We start from the raw sequence: 11,904 nt of genomic DNA on the forward strand, positions 1-11,904 counted from the left end.
CATCTACAGCAAAAAAGTGTACATGTTGTAAATTATATATTAAGGTATTTAAGGGGTAAAATTAAGGGGAAGATAAAAAGGAGGTGTGTTTAAGGAAAAAGTTGGAACTCTCAAGAGTAACGAATATATGTAAAAAAAAAAGAATAGGGAGGTGGTAAAGGAATTCTCTATCTGCTTCGACGTTGAGTATTCTGGTTGTTCTGTCAACTGAGTTATTCAATTCTTTAGTTAGTATTTAAGTGGATAAGTATTCTTATTTCTTTATTGCCCACAAGGGGCTAAACATAGAGGGGACAAACAAGGACAGACAAAGGGATTAAGTCGATTACATCGACCCCAGTGCGTAACTGGTACTTAATTTATCGACCCCGAAAGGATGAAAGGCTAAGTCAACCTCGGCGAAATTTGAACTCAGACGAAATATTGCTAAGCATTTCGCCTGGCGTGCTAACGTTTCTGTCAGTTCGCTAACGTTTCTGCCAGTGGATAAATATTCTGCAGACATGTGTCTTCTTTAACGGTACTTGGACGGAATCAATGTAACATTGTGTGACAATGCTTTGAACTTCAAATCATAAGTACAGACAATCCAACGAGTTTCTACACAGTTTCCTTTAACCCAATTTCAATCAAAAGGATTCTATCAGTACAGGGCAGCGGCGTAGCTACACTGTGGAAGGTCTGCATCGTGTGAGCTTTTATGGGGACAGCACTTTTGCGTCTGCTCTACAAATCTGCAAAGGGCGACAAACTCAAGGTCTACTCCGGGTGACGCACATCCTAGCTACCCCACTGGCATGGGCCTACAATAGAGAGATACTTGTCGAGGGTGTTGAACTATGGGATCAAGTTCGTGACATCTTGATCGGGAAGTGAACTGCTTTATCATTCGGTTTTGCTTGCACACATATTCGTTCATGTACTCACACAACATGTACACACAACGCATACACAATACCACACACAAAAGCACACATTACACACGTTCCTATTACACATGCGCGTAAACTCACATAAATACCCAAACTCACATATATGAGTTCTGCGCCATTTCGAATCTCGTCTGAGGACTACTAAAGGCGTCGTCATTACATGTGACTAGGATTTGGCTATTGTTGACTACGGGAGAAAACCATAGTTATAGAACAAACGAATATTTGCCAGAGATTCATGTCATTTGCAGAAAGCCTACCTCTACTTTACCGTGTGCACACAAGTACACACGCAGATACTCAAACATATTTACGTGAGGTGACGAGAATAATTACCAATTAATGGAAATAAAACTTCAACATACACAGTAGAAAAAACAACGATCATTGAGGTTGAATAAGCAAGATTCCAGTCAGAGAGAAATTGGGATAATAATAATTGTTGTTGTTATTTAACCCCAAGTTATTTCTGATCAAGTACGTAGACATATGATCAAAAGTATTTTGAACTCAGATGTTGTTAATGCATAACAAAGGATTAAATTATTGGTTCAGACTTTGGCACAAGGTCAGTAATTTCGACAGAGAGGTTAAGTCGATTACACCATCCCCAGTGCTCTAATGGGGCTTTTTTTCCGACCCCGAAAGGAATGAAAAGCAGAGTTGACCTGCCAAATATATTAGACCCACCAAATTGACATTCTTCTCTAGATATACTATTACAAAATTAACCATCTCCGTTCTTCGTCTCCTACGATCCAATGGATGTGACTCATTTCTTCATGTGCTAACATTTCTGGAAAAAATGTCATCAGAGAAAAACTGTCGCGTGATATTATCTGGTACTTGTGAACATGAAGGTAGACCCGCTGAGATTTGTCAAGGCACTCGGGGTCTACTTGGAGCGGTTGGGAATGTATTAAATGGTTCTACATTAGATTTGGCCAACATCCTTTCTTGTGACTGTGGAACTGTCAAAAACGAGTCGTCTATTGCTTTGCACCTCATTGGATTTAACTTTGTTGTTTGGGTGACTCGAGAAAAGATATTTGCCTATTAGTGCATTTGACTATTAGTGCATAAAGTATACAAGCGACCCTCAAAAACCTTTTTGTGATTAAAGTGGCCCTCAGTGTAATTCGAGTTGGCCATGCCTGCTCTAAGAGGTCACACGACTAGCTGCAAATAGCAAGCAAATCTTTATCAGATTGCACGCACGCTAAACGTTTTTTTAAAAAAGGAGCCCGAAAAATGAAACAAAACAAGATGGATGGTCATAGTAAGAACAACTTTCATCATAAATATGTTTTGGGGGGACTGACCTAGATTGGAGAGTCAGTCTAATCTATAATCTAGGTATTACTGTTTAATGCTTTTGATAAATTATTGTGTGAGTGTATTATATACATATATATATATATATATATATATTAGTAAATCTCAGGGTAGCAAAAGAAAATTTAGAAAACTTTTTTGCTACAAGTGGTCAAGCGAGAAGAAAAAAAACTAGTCAATAGACTATATATTATTCATATAAAATTCCAGATTATTTTATTTACAAAAGATTGTTTGAAGCTATGCATAGTCCAGGAAATATAGGGTAAATATTTTTATCTTTCATTCCCTTTCGAAATTACCCCTAATAGAGGTTTGTAGTTTAACTACTCTTTCTAGCGAGTCAGATGTCCTGTTATGGCCATCTCTTATGTGTTTAAATGTACACTGTATATATATAATATATATATATATATATATATATATATATGTCTCAATTCTCGGGAGTTGAAATTTATATATATATATATATATATATATATATATATATATATATATATATATATATACACATATATATATATATATATATATATATATATATATACATATATATATATATATATATATATACATATATATATATATATATATATATATATATATATATATATATATATATATATATAAATTTCAACTCCCGAGAATTGAGACATCCAGGGAGCAAGTACACTTAGACACACACATAAAACATGATTAATTGTGGTAATTGGCACCGCTTTATGAGAGTGAAACTTTATTCTTTCCAACGCCGTCCTGTGCGCTATATCATTAGCATAGTTTGGAGAATATGGCACCAGCATTGTTCGAACGACATAAGCATCAAGTTGGCAATTCATCCTAGGCTGGGACACCAAACCTTAGGTCTCCCACACAGTTCAGACTCATAACACATTAGTACATTGTAAAGGGTCTAGATCTATGTAATATTATCCCGAAAAAGATCAGTCAGAAGGTGCCATTAAATTAGATATGGACTTCGTCAATTTTGGTTGAAATATATCTAAATTTATACATACATACATACATACATACATACATACATACATACATACATACATACATACATACATACATACATACATACATACATAAACTTAGATATGTTTCGACCAAAGATTGGTCCAGGCCAAGTCTAACTTAATAGCACCACCTGATAGGATTATTTGAATCCTGTTTAAGTCAAGTTTTGTTTATGGTCCATTGAAGTAGTGAGTTTTTGTTGGGTGAGTTGTATCCAATTATGGGTGGCTTATCTGGTATTCCTTGAAGGAATCTATCCAGACTCCGTTTAAAGTTGATGGGATCCTTTTCCTCTTTAATCTCTTTCGGGACAATGTTAAACAGGGCAGGGCCTGTTGAGGAAAAGAAATTATGTTGCAGTGTACATGTATGCTGTGATCTTGAATTGGGCAGGGGACGTATGGCCCGTGGTCCCAGTCTTGGATGAACCTTGAAGCTAATGTTCAGGTCGTTTGGGCAAAGTTGGCGGTATATTCTCCACATCGTACAAATGATGTACCGCTCACGGCGACGCTGGAGAGAGTAGTTTCAAGGCTTTAAGGCGATCCCAATAATTGAGAGCAGCCATGCCTTCAATTCGTTTAGTGAGTGCCCTCTGGGGTGATTCAATCCTGGAGATGTTTTGTCTTGTATGGGGAGACCACAGTGGGCAGCAGTATTCGAGGTGTGGCCGTACAAAGGAGGAGAAAAGTGGTATGATGACACCTTGTTCTCTGGACCGGAAAGTTCTTAAGATCCAGGAACTCATCCTATGAGCTATATCGACCTTCTTGTTGATGTGTGCACTCCAACTGAGATCGTCATCAACAATTACACCCAGGTCTCTGATATTGTTAGAGGCTGTGAGCGGTTCCCCTGGAGCAAGAGAGTATGGCTGTTTTAGTGAGGAATTTCTTCCAAAATGCATCAGCTCAAATTTCCCCTCGTTCAGTTGCATTTTGTTTCTGTCTGTCCATTGACTCACAGTATATAGATCAGACTGGAGTTGAGTTCGGTCTGCTTCTTCATTGACGATTTGCTGGAGCTTAGTGTCATCAGCAAATATTTTCACTTTGCAGTAATGTACGACACTGGAAAGGTCGTTTATGTAAATTATGAAGAGTAGCGGACCCAAGACAATCCATTGGGGGACACTGCTGGTGACTTTTGCTGGGCTTGAGTGGACTCCATCAACTACAACATGTTGTGTTCTATTCGCCAGGAAATACTTAATCCAGTGTAGAACTTTTCCACGGATTCCAACATCTGTCAATTTTGAGAGTAGGATATTATGGTCTACCCTGTCGAACGCTTTACTGAAGTCAAGATATATGACATCAGAGTTCGAACCTGTTCCCAAGGCTTTGAGTACATCTTCAATGTGGTGTAAGAGCTATGTTAGACAGTCCCTGCCACAGCGAAAGCCATGCTGATTTGCATTTAGGAGTTTGTGGGTCTCCAGGAAGTCAGCTATCCTTACATATATATATTACATACATATATATATTACATACATATAAGAGGGATGACCACCAAGTGGACATCCATTATGCTAGAGGTAGACCCCATATGGTCTGACCACTAAGAAAAGATTGTTCTCAAGAAAATTCAGCAAACACCATGACGTAAGCGATCAAGACTAAAGAAAGTGGTAACAATGAAATCGGGTTTGTGATTAATCTATATTTTGTATCTTTTCATTTGTCTTGCCCGCTTACGTTCTGGCGTTTGCTAAATTTTCTTGAGAACAATCTTTTCTTTGTGGTCAGACCATATGGGTTCTACCTCTAGCATAATGGATGTCCACTTAGTGGTCATCCCTCTTATATGTATGTAATATAAATTTTTCTGAATCTTCAAATTTTTCAATATGCTAGGCCATTGGTTTTAAATTGATATTAATCAAATTAATATTCAATTTTTCACCCTTATTATTTAAATTTAAATATAATATATAATATATATATATATATATATATATATATATGTGTGTGTGTGTGTGTGTGTGTATGTATATAGGATCAAACAGTTTGATTAAAACCTTAGCACTCTGAGTTTCAAGCGTGTCGCTGGTCGTCGGCCATTAGGAGTCTGACTTCTAATGCCCCCTGACTAACGACATGCTTGAAACTCTGAGTACCAAGGAGTTTGAATCAAACTGTTTGATCCATACATGTAGCTCCCAATAAATGTGTATTTTACCCTTCTAAGGGTAAAAATACCCGATATTTCTGCGGCTTTCATGGCTATACTGCATTCAAATTTTACTTGCTTGTTTGTGAAATACGAAACAAATTCGACGCTTCCAAAAGTTTGCTTACAATATATATATATATATATATATATATATATATATATATATATATAATATATATATACAAAATGAGAAATGGAGAAACATACCTAAATCAATCATCAACCATCAGATAATACCCAATCAATACTTTATTAAACCATTACACAACAGCAATGACATTATACATAATATATTACAAATATAACAAGACATAGAAATAGAAATAGAATATATATATATATATACATCGGGGCAGCAGTGGCTGCGTGGTAAGAAGCCTGCTTCCCAACCACATGCTTCCGGGTTCAGTCCCACTTGTGACACCTTGGACATGTGTATATATATATATATATATATATAGCAGTAAGAAAATGGAGGAGAACAATAGGTTGTTCATCAACTTTTAGACATTATATTATGTTAACTTATTTATTTACTAAACTGATAATTACAATAATATACATACGTATAACATATTATTCTTTACATATAAGATATAAGATATATAATATAGTAATATATAAGGATACCAGTAATTGTTTTTTTATAATAATTACTGGTATCCTTATATATTACTATATTTTATATCTTACATCTTATATGTAAAGAATAATATGCTATATGTATGTATATTATTGAAATTATCAGTTAAGTAAATAAATAAGTTAACATAATATAATGTCTAAATGTTGATGAACCACCTATTGTTCTCCTCCATTTTCTTATTGCTATATAAATTAATAGTAAAATATCTCTTTACCTTCACCCATTTAGTACACTAGGTAATGTAATTGCAATGTAATAAAAAGCACTTGTGTATTAATAATTGGGTATTCTAAGAAATGTTATTCCTTAGTGGGTTGGATTCACAACCTCTTACTTTCTTGAGTTATATATATATATATATATATATATTATATATATATATATATATATATGTATATATATGTATATATATATTATATATATATATATATAGATATATATATATATAATATATATATATATATGTATATATATATGTATATGTATATATATATGTATATGTATATATATATTTATATAGGTATGTATGAATATAACTTTGTATATAACTCTATGTATATGTATGTATGTATGTAACTCTCACTCACAAACTCTCTCTCTCTCTCTTTCACACACACACACGCACACACTCACACACACACACACACTGTCATTGAGCGGAAGTAATGTGAATGTGGTGACTAGATTCATTATTTAGCTTCTACAATTTACTCCCTCACCAACATAATTAATTCTGGAATTCTTTGTCTTCTCTTTTTTTTCCTTCTGTCTTTAATACTTTCTTGTTCCTCGTTTATTTTCTAAATTGCTTCATACATAAATTTAAAGTATTCATACAAGAAATGTTTTAATTAGATTACATCACAAAACAAAATAATAGAGAAAAATAATGAAAATATATTTAAAAAAATGAATTAAATTTATTATTTGCTTACCTTTGAGTAATTCTTCTTGAAATTATTTTGATTATTTTGTTTTCCTATATTTTTAAATCGTCAAGTTTTGTGTCTGTTATAAAGTATATTCTACATCGGACACACTGCTCCAGTTTCGTTGAAATATCGTCTGCTACAGTGAAATGAACGACTACAGCTGTTTGTATTATCTACACGCGCACGTCCATTATTATGTCTTTGTATATGTGAGAAACAAAAAGAGAGAAAGAAGGAAAAAAAGAAAAGAGTTCTGTGTAAACATATATCTAAATATTTATGCATATAACTTATGTACATACGTATATACGTGGGCGCACAAGTATTTCTTATAGGTGTACAGGCGCGGTCGGAAGTGTATGTATGTGTGTGCGTGCGTGTGTAGTGTGTGTAGGAGGAGGAACGCGTCGTATCTATTCTTATTTTTAGTTTACATATGTGCAAAAATATATGCGGATGGTGGAGTCCACGCTTGTATAGTTGCATAAAAGTGAACTGTGTGTAAAATTTGTCTATCTATCTATCTATCTATCTATCTATCTATCTATCTATCTATCTATCTATCTATCTATCTATCTATCTATCTATCTATCTATCTATCAAACTATCTATCAACAATCTATCTATGTCTGTCTGTGTGTCTGCGTAATCTATCTATCTATCTATCTATCTATCTATCTATCTATCTATCTATCTATCTATCTATCTATCTATCTATCTATCTATCTATCTATCAAACTATCTATCAAGCAATCTATCTATGTCTGTCTGTGTGTCTGCGTATCTATCTATCTATCTATCTATCTATCTATCTATCTATCTATCTATCTATCTATCTATCTATCTATCTATCTATCTATCTATCTATCTATCTATCTATCTATCTATCTATCTATCTAGTTATCTATTTGTCTGTCTGTCTGTATGTCTACCTATCTATCTATCTATCTATCTATCTATCTATCTATCTATCTATCTATCTATCTATCTATCTATCTATCTATCGATCGATCGATTTATCTATTAATATCTGTTTCTTTCTCCTTCAATGTGTGTGGGTGCGTGCGTGTGCGCATATGTGCGCGCGCTAGAGTTGTATATGTGTGTGTGTGTATATGTGTGTATGCGTGCGCTTAGAATTGCATGTATTAGCATGTGTTTGTCAAGCTGGCTGCATACAACCGCCTATGTACGTGCAGAGGATTCTCTGTGTGAAATGTTTGTGTATATATATTTATACATCTGGTTATATATCAGTGATATAAATCCATATATACGTATGTGTGATTGCATGTGAATGTATGTGCAAATACGTGTATGCATGTATATCTAAAAGAGACAGAGAGTATTTGTGTAATATGTGTGTGAGAGAGAGAGAGAGAGAGAGAGACAGAGAGCGTGTCTGTGTGTGTGTGTGTGCACCTGTGTGTGTGTGAGTGAGTGAGTGTGTGTGTATGTTTGTGTATTTGCTGGCTTATGTATGTATGTAATTATTTATCTAGATGTATAGATGTAAAAAAGTGAATAATTATTATTTTCATTTCAGGACACCTTATAAAAATGAAAGGGACCTAGAAAAAAGGCCCAAATTGAACATTTGTAATCTTATTGCCTGTATATCATTGTTCATGCATTTACCGGAAGTCTATTACTAACATGTTTCTTTTTATTTTAAATTATATCGTATATATATATATTAGATCAGGTCACTTGTGACATAGAGTCCAGTAAAACTTGTTGCATGGCGGGTTGCCGCCGACCAAAGTGGCACTTCTAGTAGACTTGCCTGGAGAAGAGGGTTGCTAGAAACCCTATAGGCCTAAAAATGCGACATGTGAAAAGGACCTGACGAACCTAGCATAGATTCTACGACTATCTAGCAAATAGTACGGGCCTTCAGATATTCCGGGTTGGTGTTTGGTGTGCTAGAAGACTATTGAGAGTAAGACACCCCTTACGTTTTTGTTAAAGCATGTCTCTAGTAAAAGATCACTTTGATATAAAACCGGATATGGCCTTGAACACTTTGGGGATCTTTCGCTTGTGCCTTAATTCACGGCGCTCTCACATTCCTGAGGATGCAACCCATTTTGGCATTGGTTATCTTGTCCTGGATTATCTCTGGATCATGTCAGTAGGGTAGAGAGGTTGTGTAAGAATTATTAGTCCTAAAATTTTAGGTTGTGCAATCGCCGGCGAGGCAGCTATCCGATACTCGGTCGAGTAGGAGCGCGCCGCGGCAAACATGGAAGCCACGTACACGAACCCAAGTGTAGCCGACTACTGGTACAATAAACCCATGCTCGAGCATTGCTGACATTGCTGGCATTTTGCACAGGCAATGGCCAGTGATGGTCTACCTCGGTGAACAGCCATCATGTGTGTGTGTGTGTGTGTGTGTGTAGTTGTGTAAGGGTCACAATAAATGTCTTCAGACGCTACTAATAGTTTCACGTGTCTTAAAATCTAAACACACTTTTCAGGAGCAGACTACTCTTCGTGCTGAACTAAGAACTTAAATATGGCGTCCATAATCCAATATAGGTCTTTAAAAAACGTTATGCCAACCACATAGTCTCCTTCGGACATAAAGACAAGTGTAAGGTCACAAAGTTAACCAGCCACGTGTGGGCTTTGAAAGATAATAGAACGCCATATACGATTAAATGGAAAATAATCGAAAAATCTACACCTTATGTGAATGGATCAAAGAAGCATAGGCTTTGCTTGGCTGAAAGAGCACAGATACTGTTCAGATCAAAAATCCTTAACTCGTTATTGAACTCGAGGTCTGAAATTTTCAGAGATTGCAGACACATGTAAAAATATATTTTGAAGAACTGGACAATCTCACGTATCCCTGATTGATTTGACATCCACCCTCTGACCTTATTATCTAAAGACCAAGGAAGTTAGATTGCTTACTACTATAGTTTTCCCCCGTTTATTTCAGTATTTATTTTAGGTTTAATGTTTTTATCCTTTATGGCCTTTATAAGTTTTTATATCCCTGACATTTCTTATATTTATACCCTTACATTTTTACCTTATATTTTATATATTTATTTTTCGCATACATTTTTACTCTTCGTACACAATTTACATTACATTTAATTTCGTGCATTATTTACATTTACATCAAGTCTCCTGAGTTCGTTTTCTATATGCTACCATTTATTCACGTTTTTTCGTATTTCTCACGTCCAAAGCCATATTTAAAGTTCTTAGTTCAGCACGAAGAGTGGCCTGCGCCTGAAGAACCTGTTTAGATTTTCAGACTCGTGAAACTATTAGTAGCGCCCGGAGACATTTATCGTGACCCTTAAACAACAATATTTGTCTCTCACCAGATGGCGTGCTCTGTTTGTTGAATTATACCACGGGTGTATATTTTTGTGTGTGCCTTTGTGTTTGGGTATATTACCACTGTTTGAATCACGTCCTCGTACAATAGTGGCTTGGCCAGAAAAAGTTTCATAGAATAAAGTATCACTCTTCAAGGCAGTGCGCCAGGGAATCCCATAGTCAAATTACTGAAACAAATAAAAGATAAAAAAAAATACAAATGTTTACATATATCAGAAACAAAATCCCCTGAAACAACAACAACAACAAAAACAAATTTGTATGGTGCAACCTTACCATTCAGTTGGTTACGTGCTTGTCACAGGACTCTTTAATCAGACTAACCTGACGCTATACAACAACAACAACAACAAAAACAAAAAACTGTTCCTGCTGTCGCCACACCGAAATGATCCCGCTATGTCATTCAAATGTTATGACCACGTCAAAGGGTTGAAGAAACCGCGTTCAACATGACATATTGTAATTAAGACTACATTGCCACGCTGATATTTATTATACCAAATGAACGCCGTTAATCGTACAGACAAAAGAAAAAAGGAAAACCAAACACTGAACATGCATTTGAACAATAAGTTCCACTTAACTGAAATAAACGATTTTATGATTTTTCTCTGAGCCATATTTATATGCATATATATATGTATATATATATAAAGAATAAACCTTTACATATATAAATAACGTGAAATACACGAAGGGACGAACATAAGAGACAGACGGGTCATTCAAAGCCTTCGTTCTTCAGTCAGAAACCGATTCCTCATCGCAGATTTTATATATATATATATATATATATCTATATATATATATGATATATATATATGTATATATATGCATATGCTCAGATATATATTTGCATACACACACGCACACAAACACACACGAACATATACTCTTTTACTCTTTTACTTGTTTCAGTCATTTGACTGTGGCCATGCTGGAGCACCACCTTTAGTCGAGCATATCGACCGCAGGACTTATTCTTTGTAAGCCTAGTACTTATTCTATGAGTCTCTTTTGCCGAACCGTTAGGTTACGGGGACGTAAACACACCACCATCGGTTGTCAAGCGATGTTCGGGGGACAAACACAAACACACAAACATATGCACACATGCATACATATATATATATGTACATATATACGACGGGCTTCTTTCAGTTTCCGTCTACCAAATCCACTCACAAGAGTTTGGTCGGCCCGAGGCTATAGTAAAAGACACTTGCCCAAGGTGCCACGCAGTGGGGCTGAACCCAGAACCATGTGGTTGGTAAACAAGCTACTTACCACACAGCCACTCCTGCATATGTTCAGACATATCTTTACATACATACACTCATATACACATGCATACATATGTATATACACATACATACATACATAAATACCTTCATGTATATATAAATATATATATAGTATATATATATATAAGTACACACATATATATGATATATATATATATATATATGTATATATATATACACATAGATAT

Source organism: Octopus sinensis, linkage group LG5 (genome assembly GCF_006345805.1).
Source record: "Octopus sinensis linkage group LG5, ASM634580v1, whole genome shotgun sequence".
In the NCBI taxonomy this organism is placed as follows: Eukaryota; Metazoa; Mollusca; class Cephalopoda; order Octopoda; family Octopodidae; genus Octopus; species Octopus sinensis.